The sequence below is a fragment of the Aulonocara stuartgranti genome (genome assembly GCF_965226115.1).
Source record: "Aulonocara stuartgranti genome assembly, chromosome: 23".
Taxonomy (NCBI): Eukaryota; Metazoa; Chordata; class Actinopteri; order Cichliformes; family Cichlidae; genus Aulonocara; species Aulonocara stuartgranti.
Genome location: NC_138958.1, coordinates 36,880,976 through 36,894,360, shown reverse-complemented (window position 1 = coordinate 36,894,360; position 13,385 = coordinate 36,880,976).

The following is a 13,385-nucleotide window of genomic DNA, read 5'->3' as shown; positions in this document are numbered from 1 at the left end:
CAGTCTCCAGTGTCCCCTTCAGTTCAGTCTCCAGTGCCACCCTCAGTTCAGTCTCCAGTGCCGCCTGTAGCGCAGGCCCCAGTAGCTCCAGTGCCGCCTGTAGCGCAGGCCCCAGTAGCTCCAGTGCCGCCTGTAGCGCAGGCCCCAGTAGCTCCAGTGCCCCCGCTACCCGTAGCTCTGGCTCCAGTATCACCGGTTTCACTCATTCACTCCATGCAGGGAGAAAGTCTAATTTCACCTCAAGGTGCTTTTCATGGTTCAGCCGCCATTGGCACAGTTTGCCGCTCCAGGGCTTCCCCAGAGGCTAGGTCTCAGTCCCCGGCTGATTCTGGACCCCTGAAGTTTATGCAGCCACCTGAGAACTGCACCATGTCAGCGTTGCCTGGGCAGAGCCAGTGCTCAGTGCATCGCCAGTCGCCTTCGTGTTTGCCAGAGGACTCCATGACTGCTGGCTTAGTGGTGACTTCTGCTGGAGGGTCCGTAGGACCGCTCCGGCCTTCGTCTCTAGTCTCCGCTGGAGGGTCCGAGGGACCGCTCCGGCCTTCGTCTCCTGTCTCCGCTGGAGGGTCCGAGGGGCCCGTTCAGCCTCCTGCCTGCGCTGGAGGGTCCGAGGGGCCCGTTCAGCCCGTCCAGCCGCCTGCTGTAGCTCCATCATCATCCTCGCCTGCTGCAGCCTCCGTGTCTTCAGCCTCGCCTGGCCCAGCCTCCGTGTCTTCAGCCTCGCCTGGCCCAGCCTCAGAGCCTTCAGCCTCGCCTGGCCCGGCCTCAGAGCCTTCAGCCTCGCCTGGTCCGGCCTCTGCCTGTGCTTCGCCTGGTCCGGCCTCTGCCTGTGCTTCGCCTGGTCCGGCTTCAGCCTGTGCTTCGCCTGGTCCGGCTTCAGCCTGTGCTTCGCCTAGTCCAGCCTCTGCAGCCTCGCCTGGTCCGGATCGCCATCGCCTGAGTCGCCGCCGTTGCCTTCCGCGCGGTCGGCCCCCTGAACTGCTCCGTCGTCTCCCTCGTCGCCTTCCACACGGCCGGCCCCCGGACCGCCATCGCCTGAGTGGCCGCCGTTGCCTTCCGCACGGCCGGTCCCCGGACCGCCATCACCTGAGTGGCCGCCGTTGCCTTCCGCACGGCCGGCCCCCGGACCGCCATCGCCTGAGTGGCCGCCGTTGCCTTCCACACGGCCGGCCCCCCGAACTGTTTGGACTCCTGTGCTGTCGGCCCCCTGGCCGGCCCCCTGAACTGTTTTGGACTCCTGCGCTGTCGGCCCCCTGAACTCTTCTGTTTTGGGCTCTGTTTTTTCCTGTGTTCTGGTGTGCTTCGTTTCTTTTGGTTTTGGTCTCGTTTTTTGTTTTTGTCTTTTGGCCTTCTGGTGCTCCGGTTTTGTTTTGCTTCGAGCCCTCCTTCCTGGGCCCCCGCCGCCCGCCCTGGTCGGGTTGTTTTCTGTTTTTTCTGGCTGTTTTGTTTCTTGTTGGGCTGTCTGGAGCCAGCCTTTGAGGGGGGGGGGGTACTGTCATGATCCTGGGTCCTTTTGACCCAGCGTTTTGTGTTTTCTCTTCGAGATTTTGGTTCTGTTCTCCTCTAATTGGTGTTTACCCTGTTCCCCCCCGTGTGTTCCTGTTTTATTGTGAAGGTCTGCGTCTTATGTGAGTGTTTTCAGTTTGCCTCCCTGGTCTCGTCATGTTAATCACTCCCAGCTGTGTCTCCCACCTGTGTGTAATCTCCCTGTGTTCTGAGTGTATTTAAGTTGTATTTTCTGTCTTAGTAATCGCTGGTTCGTCTGTGTTGTTTCCCCTCGGTCTCCCTGCGTCTTCCCGTATGTATTTCCCCGGACCTCCCTGCATCCTCGTTTCTGGTTTGTGTTATTAGTTCTACCCAGTTTAGGTTTTCCTGTTTCATGGTACCCACACCATTGCTTTTTGTATTTTCGGTTGTCAAATAAACACTCATCTGCACCAGAGCTGCCGCATTTTGGGTCCTATTTCATATTCCACACGGCTTGCCCCGGCAAACCGTGACAAAACGTCAAATAGAAAACTGATTAAACAGAAGTATGAGACGGTCGAGAATTTACACCAGTGTCCTGTTATATTTTAGATAGCAAGGAGCAGACGGCTGAGTTTATTAAACTCCACCGAGACAGCGGTGACGTTAATCAGAAGGCTAAACCGTCCAATTACTTCCGGCCTACCCGACCTTCTGAGGACCCGACCCACGTAGACCGCGAAGGCCGGGTCCTCAGGAGGATGCAGCCCATGAATTTGGACACGACCAATGAATATTTTTAAACAGGCAAGTATTCTGTTAGTAGAGCATTTTTTAGATATTACTTGTTAGATCTTTATTAACAGGATTGTTTGCATCTTTCTGAATACATCTTAGTGACATGGCAGCCGTCAGTTACATCAGCCCTACAAACCTAAGTGACAGATGATGCGGTGGACAGTGGAAACGAGCATCCCTAGACCTTATGGAGATCACCCTGTATGATGTTCCATTTACTGGCTGGAAATACAAACCAAGGTCTTGCTTGTGGCACCTCCTCCATCTCTCTGGTCCTGGTCCAGCACATTCAGCAGCACATTCAGCAGCACTGCCCGAGACTTCCTTCCTGCCCAGCCAAAGATCAGACCTGGTTAAAAGTACCTGTGCTTACTGGGACACTCAGGTTAATCCTAACTGTAATAATAATTCGTAAGAATTCATGTTTTTTGTTGTTTTTTCTATTGTTACTTTTTTCAGACATTTTAATTAATTGTGTCGATAAAATTTATGTTGTACATAGTTTCTTTTTTTTTTTTTTAAAAAAAAAGGAAAAACAATGCAAATAAAGGTGAAGCATTTACAGAAATTTAATCCTTTTTTTTTTCAACAAGTTTCTCAAGCAAACCAAACAGTCTGTCCATTCTATCTTTTGCCTCCTGTGCTCTTCTTTCCTCCATTTCCCTCTGCAATCTCATGTCCTCTCTGATTAATCCAAAAACTCATCCCTGTCCTTCTTTCTTTTTGCCCCTCTTTGCTCCACCTGGCCCTCATCTTCCTGCTCTTCCTCATCCAACACTTGGTTGCCCACTGCTGAACTGGGCCCTGGAGTGTCCTCATGGATGGAAGCAATTAGCACTGGAGGCTTGGTAGAAGGCCTCCGTCCTAACACCTCATCCATGAGGGCAAACCAGGGCCATGTAGCAGCAGTGGGCTTCCCACTCACTCCCTCGCCTGACCCTGGATACTTGAAGTCCTAAGGGCAAAGGAAATAAAAAGTGGCAGTTGACAAAAAAAGCAACAGTACAGGTTTACATGAATAAGTTTTTAACTTGCTAAAAAAAAAACATATTTGAATACAGCTATACATACTTTGTATTTCTTTTTTTAAATTGTCCCATTTTTCGCCTGCAAAGGGGTGACTTTACCCTGCAGGCCCATCTTCTCAAGAATGGCCTTAACAGACAGAAAATAATAGAGCATATCAATCTTCTTAATTCCTGAACAGTATACATAGCAAAATGTACACACTTCCGACTAAAAGACAGATTAAGCTCTCTCCCTTATACCTAACAGATTAAAAGCGGCATATTGTTGCTGTACCTCCAACCCACAGTGGCTGAGTTTTTGGCACCGGTAAACAGTTGCTCATTGTCGCTCTGGAGTAATCGGCCTTCAAATGCGGCCTCTGGAGGATGCAGCCGACGTTTTGGGACACAGCTTGACTGTAGAAAACATGAACGACGCGACAGCTTCCCAAAAATGAAGCCAAAACGTCTCTATCGCCCCCCCATGAAAATAGTGCAAAGGTTAAAGTACAACACGTGCTGCAGTGAAAGCTGCAGCTTTATTGATAAAGTTAAAGACAAAAAAGCAAAAGCATTAATCACCCATGTAACTGTGTCACTATATATCAGCATTAACAGGACCTCAGTTTGGTGTTTCACAAAGCTGCTGATCTCAGACCTGCACAGCTTCCGTTTTAAACACTTGATGTAAATGGTAAATGGCCTGTATTTGTATAGCGCTTTTCTAGTCCCTAAGGACCCCAAAGCGCTTTACACAACCTGTCATCCACCCATTCACACACACATTCACACACTGGTGATGGCAAGCTACAATGTAGCCACAGCCACCCTGGGGCGCACTGACAGAGGCGATGTACTCAGCTGCATGAAGAGCACATGAGATTTTCTCTAACACAATTAAATAAAACCTGATGAAGGTCAAAGGTCATCACTTGTATGCTGAACTACAAACTTGTCATCTGGAATTATTTCACAGTTTTTGCACATAGTGGGTTATTTACCATAAAGTGATTCAGAGTTATTCATACCAGAGTAACCAGAGAGGATCATATATTTTTAAATAAATATATAACTTTCTACAGGACTGAATATAATATCTTTATGTAAAGGTCTGGAGCCTCTGGGGAGTATCCGAGTATTTATAAGATTACACAAACCAAAGGTCTCCATCACAGTGTTCATGAAATGCTGGGTTTATCCATCTCCTGGGGCGGGCCTACGGAGGAGTGCTGAAGATTTCCCTGTGAGGGAGCTGCTGGTGAAGATCATGAGTCCTGCTTGATCAATGTGATGAGCTTCAGTGTTCCTGGTGTTTCTTAAATGATGCCTCTTTCAGTGGGTCAACAGAACTTCTGGCACAGGACAGCTGTGATGAAAGAAAGGGAAGAAGTTTCTCCAAACCTCTGGACCCAGGAAACCCAGCTTGGTCCTGATGGTCTCCCTCACTAGTTTCTCTCCAGGGTGAATGTAGCTGTTGATATAATATGGACTTTATTATTAAATGAAAAGAACAAATTAGACTACACTACTGAAACGTTCTGCTGATGTTTTTAAAGTTTCCATGTTACCAGGATGTAGAGGGCTCTGAAGATTTAAACAGTTTTAGATCCATTACACTCACAGTCTTATGTTAAAATCTCAAAGGACAGCATTATATTTTTGATATTAACAGTAATTCTGGGCCTCTGTAGAGTGTGCAGATGAACTCATCGCTGTCTAAAAATGGATAAAAAAAAACATAAGTGCTGAATCCTTCAATAACAGAGACTATTAGAGTATTCGGTGTATAGCATCGCTAACTAGCTAGCAACAAGCCTCCAACACTGTGTGTATGCTAGCGGCTAATCTAACTAACGAATTAACAACAGAGTGATTTTAGAACTATAAGATGATAGGTGTGTCTTTTTTTATAACAGTGACATGGTTGTATTTACCTTAATTTAACGAGTCGTCAGTCGCGGTAAACCAGCAAAAAAACTCGAGCAGCCAGGCTATGTAAAAAGTGTAGGGGGGTGTGTTTGCGGTTACGTCCAGCGGGTGTGTGGGCGGGAGTGTTACACAGTCACTCCACCTCAAGTCACTACTGCGCAGACTCTGGCTCCAAATTTGGAAGATGGCAGCCTCCACAAGCGGGATATTTTGGCTTTATTTTTGCACAATGGGAGGAGGCGGTGTCGCGTCGTCCATCTTTTCTACAGTCAATGGTTCTCAACAAGAACTGGGTTTCGATACCCATCCCTATTCACAACCAATGCGCACTTCCCCCCTAGTGGCCAGTGGTCTCTGGGCCTATGAGACTGAGGCCTAACATGATCACTAATCAGTTAAAACATGGGTATTCATTACTTTTAAGACTTGGACAAATATAGACAGTGTATGGTATATTATGGAAAATGCTATTTCAACAGAAAGAAAAGATAAGAGAAAAAAAAGTACTAACTGAACACATAGAGAACATTTCAGCCAGCAATTACCTGTACTGACAGGTACATTCACATGTCACCCAAAGTGGAAGGGCATGGCGTTTATTTTCATGCTTAGCACAAACCATCCTGTATAGAGAATTTATTGCAAGAAGACACAGAGTAACACCTCTTGACTTGTTCTTTTCAACTTTGCTCCTCACTGAGGACAGCTCATTGTGGAGTGGGTGGAAAGTGTTGTCTGCGGTGGTGCATAGCTCTGTCTTGAGTGTCACATCACCCCAGTGACACTTTGCACAAGTTCTCACTGTGCTGCTGAATAAAAATGATGCATATACATCCACTCTCATGGGGAAGGTAGTATTCATGGGTTTCTGGACTCCCTATTTTATTATTATTTTTGGGTCAGGGCTTGAGCCTGTCCCAACTTGTACTTGGGTCTTGGCAGACAGCAGGTAAAAACCTCCGAATGACAAGCTGTCTGTCATATGGTTTACCAGAGATTTCCATGTCTGCAAGACTCCTGATATATATCTTTAAGTTAGAGGAAGTCTCTCTATCGCTCAGCTTCTCGGGGAGGAACTAGAAATGAGCAATTGGTCATTTTTAGAAAAAAGACGACTGTGTGAGATAAATTGTCTGAGCAGAGTTGTTTATGATACACTTGTTTACAACAATGAAACAGAAAAATTGAGAGAGATGTCAGTAAATGTACAGTGTCTTGTCAAACAGTATTTAGAATTGATCAGAATGTGAATACACAAAATTTTGAAATTCAGTGTCTCAAGGAAGTTGAAAAGCCAAAGTATTTTTGTCAAATATGGATAAAGTGACCAGAGGTTCAAAGTCCTTTAATCTTCTGGTAATATAGAAAAGCAGTTTATACCACTTTTCTCAACAAAAGTATTCATGGGAGGTGTGTGGGAGGGATAGTTTGCTGAAAGAAGACCTGTTTGCTGCTAAGAAAAGCAAATTCTCTTCTCAAAAAAGATAACTCAGTTCCGACTCAGAGTCCAGAGAGAAATCTTAGTAATGGAGAATAAAGGTATTTCACCGATAACGATACAGTGTGCTGTCGCAGTGGTGACACGCAGACTGAAAGGCACTCACAGTGTACAAATGATCGGATGACTGTTTCACTTGAAATAAGAAATGACAAGAATCAAGATCTGACTCGAGCTGCAACAACAGCTTTGAGATTTACAGTTCACTCACGGGCTGTAAATCTGAAGCAAGGCTTTGCTGGAAAGCAATGCCTGACAAAGATGGTCACACAGCTGTCGGGTGTCTTTGTGTGAGCCTATGATTTGTTTCTGTCTTCACAGATCTGAAAAAAAAGTTGAATAATTTATTAAGAAATAATTTCACTATTTTTTTTTAAATATGCAGACATTGTCCATTCAGAACAAGTCTTATCCTATCATGCACACAAACAGTGTATAACAGACTGGCATAGCCATAGCCATGACTGTGTTGGCGTTTTGTGTTCCATATAAATGGGATATAACAATATCCACCCAATAAAGAATTATTTTGATGAGCAAAGTCAAAATTATTTTGTTTACCAGACTGCTGTAAGTCAGGGGTTTGAACATGGGAGTCTTTGTGAGCCAGTCTCAAGTGGTCGTACAATTAACTGCAGTTTTAAACCCCCGGGCTTTCCATGTGGCGGAATATACAAAATGATGATTGGTCACAATAACAGACATCCCATAGTCTAGTTGCATAACTGTCTAATTAATTCACCACCCCGTCATACATATGTCACTCATCCTTTGCCCCATGCACTACTCATTTTGTATACATCATCAACATCAAATAGCTGCCATTGATCTGGAGCTTGCTCTCCATACAGACTCGCAACTGTGCATGGACTATAAGCTATAAGCAAACTGACAATGGACACCACAAAGACTCTCATAACCAACAACACTGTCCACTGCGACCGTGATTCTGCATACATGTATGAATATATCCTTTTAAAGGTGAAGACCAACCAGTACACTGAAGAACAAGCTTTAGTTTCAGTTTCACCCCTTAACACATGCATACACACTAATTTTCTAAAAGTAGGGCATAACGAAGACCATATTCTTTAATTCATCAAGTGTTTGTGCTAATGGAGGTGAGGAGGCTCTGCTTGATATAGATCATTGCTTGGGGGATATGTGCAATAAAATCTGGGCAGAGGGTTAACTGGATATATTATGGCCTTACGATGTAAGGCGAATGCTGGGGGACTGCGCTGGGGAAAAAAAATATGAAAGCGCTTATAGAGTTCAGCTTTTCTCAACTCGCTTTCTGTTGAACTACATTTGGCTGGGCTGGCTGTTAACCTTTAGTCAATGATATAATTTGGGTAAGTGGTGTGTCTTTTAATTGCAGGCCTTAATTTTAGAATAGCACTCAGTAATTGAAGGCATAAAACTGTCCTCAGGTGGCTTTGGCCAGCTATAAAAGCACAGCATGCACGCAGTAACAGGGCAGCAGTTTAAGAACCGGTGCCAGTTTTGTGGATTTTATCTACTGTAACATGAAGCCGATGAAGCTTAATGTGAGAATTCAGTCAGTCAAACTTGACATTCTCCAATTTTGATCAGTAAACTCTGGCGCAAAGAAGATGCTGACCTTGGTATACAGTGCACTTTTCTTCCATTACAAAATGAGCTAAAAAAAAAAGGAAGTGAATCAAAGCACGAGTGAAGGAATGCAGCAGATAATTTAAAATCTCATTCTAGAGTTTCCACTGCAACAAGTGTAGCTTATGCTAAACATGTAAACATGGAGCAGCATAATGATGCATGTTATTATTCACATTATTATGATGTCTTCACGCTGTCAGATACTTTTTTAATGGGCTTAGAGTGAGAAAACGCCGACTGCAGGTAAATATGACCCAGAATTTTCTGTCTCCGGGGACGACTGAAGCTATTCAAGCTAGCAGCAAAAGCAATATATTTTTATATATAAATGCAAAATGCATTTTTATGCTTCTGTTTTAATACAACACTGTTTTAAAATGTAATGTACTTTTGGCTGATCACTTATCGTAAACGGATGCTTAAGTGGTGACCCTCTGTGACTTTATTTCCAAAATAAAACAGGCACCAAAGCCCACTTCTGTTGAAAGGGTCATTTTTGTTGGTATTTCTATCCAAAAGCTCCCGAATATATAATTAATCTTATTTACGACTTGCAACCCTGGGAATGCAAGCTTAAGAGGAACATTTCTGGTCAGCATTACACCATCTTTCTGTTTTACCCCAGGCTCTCTAAGATGATGAGATACAGAATAATTCATCCAACTGTTGAATTTTTAATTAAAAATTCTCACCCCATATGTTATATGCCAAATAGCACTTCATTACATAAAACCTGGTCTTTAGAGCAGTTTTGGTCAGCAGTGGAAAGTTCAGGGTGTTTTTTTTCTTGTTTCTCACTCTTTTTTCTTTTCTTCATTACACTTTTTAAATGAGGTAGTGGAGGTGGGCTGATGCGCAGCCCTTTGTCCTAATACAGATGATATTACGTATTTTTTCTTCAGTAAATGTCACAATACTACCAAAGTTGTATTAGAAATGTTTTAGCATCATTATATGCTTAAAGTAGTTCAACTAAAAGACTCATATACATGATATTAATGGATCATAGTTATCGATTCACTGACTCACTTTCTATGTTGCAGCTGGAGATGACTTTAATTACTTTCACTGCTTTAATTGCTTTTAGATAGTTTTATCTATTACAGTGCAATAAGGAATGTATTACAAACTTATCCAATAACTAAATATATGACATGCAATGTAAAGTACAAGTTTCATAATTAAATTGAAGTGGAGCAGAAGTAGAAAGTAGAATAACATTGAGATACTTAAAGCACATTAAAAGAATACATAGTAGACTAAAGTACTTTATTTAAGAGAAAAACATTAGCTTCATCCAATATAATAATTATTGCACCCACCCCAGTGAAGCACCTAATTGATCGCAATGTGATGGAATTAACTGAATTCAGTCTGGTTATAAGTAGAGCTGGACCGATCCAATATTACGTATCGGTATCGGTCCGATACTGACCTAAATTACTGGATCGGATATCGGAGAAAAATAAAAAATGTAATCCAATCCATTAAATATCACGAAAGCACCTCACAAAACTTGCAACACGCCGTAGCTCGCGTCAGAACGTTAGCACGTCGGAGCAGTATGAATCACGTGATAGAGCGGCTGTGGCATGCGGGACCTGTCGGTGGTCTGGATAGCATTTGGAACTTTGCTAGCAACCCGGCATTTCATCTCCGACAAAGTTATCCCCGAGAGAAGTAAAGCAAGTGTGTAAGTCCATCTCTGAATGTTTGTAAAGCATTCCTGCGTTAAGCTTAACAAACGATATATGGAGCGACTGCCTCTTCTTGCTGCTACTTCAATCATGAAACTGCTTAATGATCAGCTGATCGGCTTTTCTGTCGCGAGTCCGTCTCTCATGTTTGTTTTTGGCCCACTTTGCACCAGAAAGAGGAAACCAGCGGCTGAACAACAGCAGCACATTTAAGCTTGATCAGCTGTTGTTAGAATTTATTTAATATTAATTTCTACACCAGGATCTTTTTCTACGTAGCTGACGCTGGTAACTGTGCAGGGGCGGATCTAGCAAAGTTTAGCCAGGGGGGCCGATAGGGCATTAACAGGGAAAAGGGGGCACAAAGACATACTTTTCTTTCTTATTCCCATTTAAAATGTCTAGCTTTTAATAAATAATTATCTGACACCCAAAGTTTTAATTTGATGTAAAATGAATAGAAGTCAATTACTGTATATAGTGACTATTAAGTCTAATATACCCTAGTAAGCTATAGTACTTTTTCCTTTGGGAAGATACCATCTGTGCAGTCTGCAATTTTGTTGAAGAAAGATGTTGAATCTATTTAATATTTCTTGAAAAATAATTGATTTCTGTGCATTTTTTTTCACACTGCATCAAATTAAGGTTGATTACGTCGATTAAGCATCATGAGGTGGAGCGTGAGGGGTGGTTCCCTATTTTTTATTTATTTATTTTTGTTGTTGCTGGGAGTTGGAACCCTATTAGTTAGGTTGCTTAATATTTAGTACTCTTTAAAATACCAGAATAGGGAGGATGGTGTAGGTTTAAGTTTATTAGATTGATCAGTATTGCTGAACTATGAAATTTTTTTTTTTTGCATACAGGTATAACAGAATAGCTTTAGTGTAGTTGTTGTTTTAAACTTGAGTATGAACTTATAGAAAATGCAGCAAGATATTTAAAAAACAGTTTTGTTGATTATAAAACACTATATCGGATTCATATCGGTATCGGCAGATATCCAAATTTATGATATCGGTATCGGACATAAAAAAGTGGTATTGTGCCATCTCTAGTTATAAGTATAAATATGGTTTATTCTGTGGAGTGGAGGCATTAATGGACAATATCTCAAAGTACAAGAGTTGGGAAATGGCAGGATACTGAACTACTGTGTAAGGTATAGTCCATTAAATATTTATACACACAATTTTGTGGTGCCTATCAAATTTTCATGTGGTTGTCTATACCTGCAGGATATGTAACATTAAACACCCTTAGATTGCCTGTGAAATTAATTAACCCACTTTTTTATTCTCATTTCTTTTTTGTTTTATTTTCAGAAATTCCTTACTATGTTGATAATGCATCCCACAACACAGAATATTTTTTTTTCATGTCTTTGATAGCAGAAAAAAAAATCAGTGGGATGCCTGATCCCCCTTCCCCCCTGTAGGAGCAAAATGTGCTCTGTCTCTATAGTTTATTCATTTAATCCTTTAATTAAATCCTTAGCTGTATATTGTGTATTTTGTGTATGACACTAATTAGCACTTAGCGCATGCTAAACTAATATGGACAATATTGTTAGATCATATATGCACTCAGCACGTTCAACACTGAGCTCACGTTAGCATTTTAGCACATAAACCAAAGCACTGCTAAGCGTGAGTGCAACCTCACAGAGCTGCTAGCAAGACTGTAGACTGTTGCCTTCCACACAACAGCCCTTTGATGCTAAAATGAGTGCACTAATGGTGATAAGTTATGCACAGCTAATGAAAAGCATGTCTAAGATTTCTAAATCTAAGCGTGATTGCAATGCACAACCCAGTCAACCCCTCGAGCACAAATATTGTTATCCTGTCTGTAAATAAGGTAAGTAGGCAAATTGTACAACACATGTCTATGGATCACACACACTAAATTAATAACTGTCTGGTGAGAGGTTTAGTATGTTGTAATATATTTGGCAGGACCAGTAATTATAAAACTAGGCCATATTGCAATGGGAGATAATTAACGTTAGCACGTCCCTGGGAGGTTTTTGTGGAGTGGGGGAGGCTTTGACACAGCCTATTCAATTATGTCCTTCCCTGTGGGTCCGGAAACCCAGAATATAGAATATCTAAATTAGGCACATGACAAATCTTTTACTAAGTCAGATGGAGCAGGTCACAAATGGCAAGGTGGCAGGCAACTTGTGGAAGCAAATTGAGTTTGAAGTTAGGTGTAGGCAGGCACAGGGTTATGAGAAAGCTTTCAGTGATATAAAAAGGTGAGAAATATACCCATCTGCTTTTTCATGTTCTGTGTTATTAAAAGGCCTCTGTTCTTCAGCAGAAGAGCACAATTTTACCAATTACGATTTACTGGAAAACATATATTTTATATCTTTCTCATTATCAGGTTTCCATTAACTGAGGATGAGGAAATGTATAAAAATGCAACGAAACTGGCTTCAGGATGCACAAGATCTATTAATGAGATGCCAGGAACACCTCAAAATTGCCTATTGATTTCTATATTGCATATGTAGAACAAATTGCATTGGAAATCCCTACAATGTCATGTTCGTAATTTTTCTGGAATGGCCTTCCAAATGATGTTCATGATTTAATGGGATTTAATAAGGATGCATTTATATGCAAAATACTAGCTGTAAACCAGAGATACTGGTGCTCTAAAAATTCTGAATGAACTTTGCAAGGGATCAGCTACAGAGTGTGTCCTCCCTCTGTCCTGAATCTAGCACATACTAGACAAAGAAATAGGTCACTCGTATCAACGCGGGAATTCATGAAGTCACATTTGACCCTCAATGCGTAGCCCTTTCAACACCTGCACAATGGGTAGCCTCCTAAAAATAATACACATGCCAGCAGAGACAAAGGGAAATGGAAGAGTGGCTTGGTAATTAAAGGCAATGGTGGCAGATTACAAATAATGGTATAACCTATATGAAGGTTATATACTTATGTCATAGCATAGTAACAGTATATCTAGAGAATCTAGAACAAACATCTATAACGTTACTGGAGTTACTTAACATTGTTCTTTTAGACGATATTAACTTATTTGAAGTTTTTGTGATGGCAATCAGAACAAGTAAGAAAACGGGCCAGGATCTGTTGACTGCAAAGGCCATAAGAAAGACATTTTCGTTCAAGAACTTCTCATGCCAAAAGAGAGATTAGAAATCTATTATCGTAGGATAAAAGTTTATTCTTGGAACATATTGGTTTGTAGTAACTTTACTCTCAGAATTGAATTGAGTGTTGTCACTTCACGACTGCAGGATAAACTAGCTCTTGTGTATCGTGAATGCAAAAGCCCAACAAGGGACAAGGGTTGGAAATTAGCAAT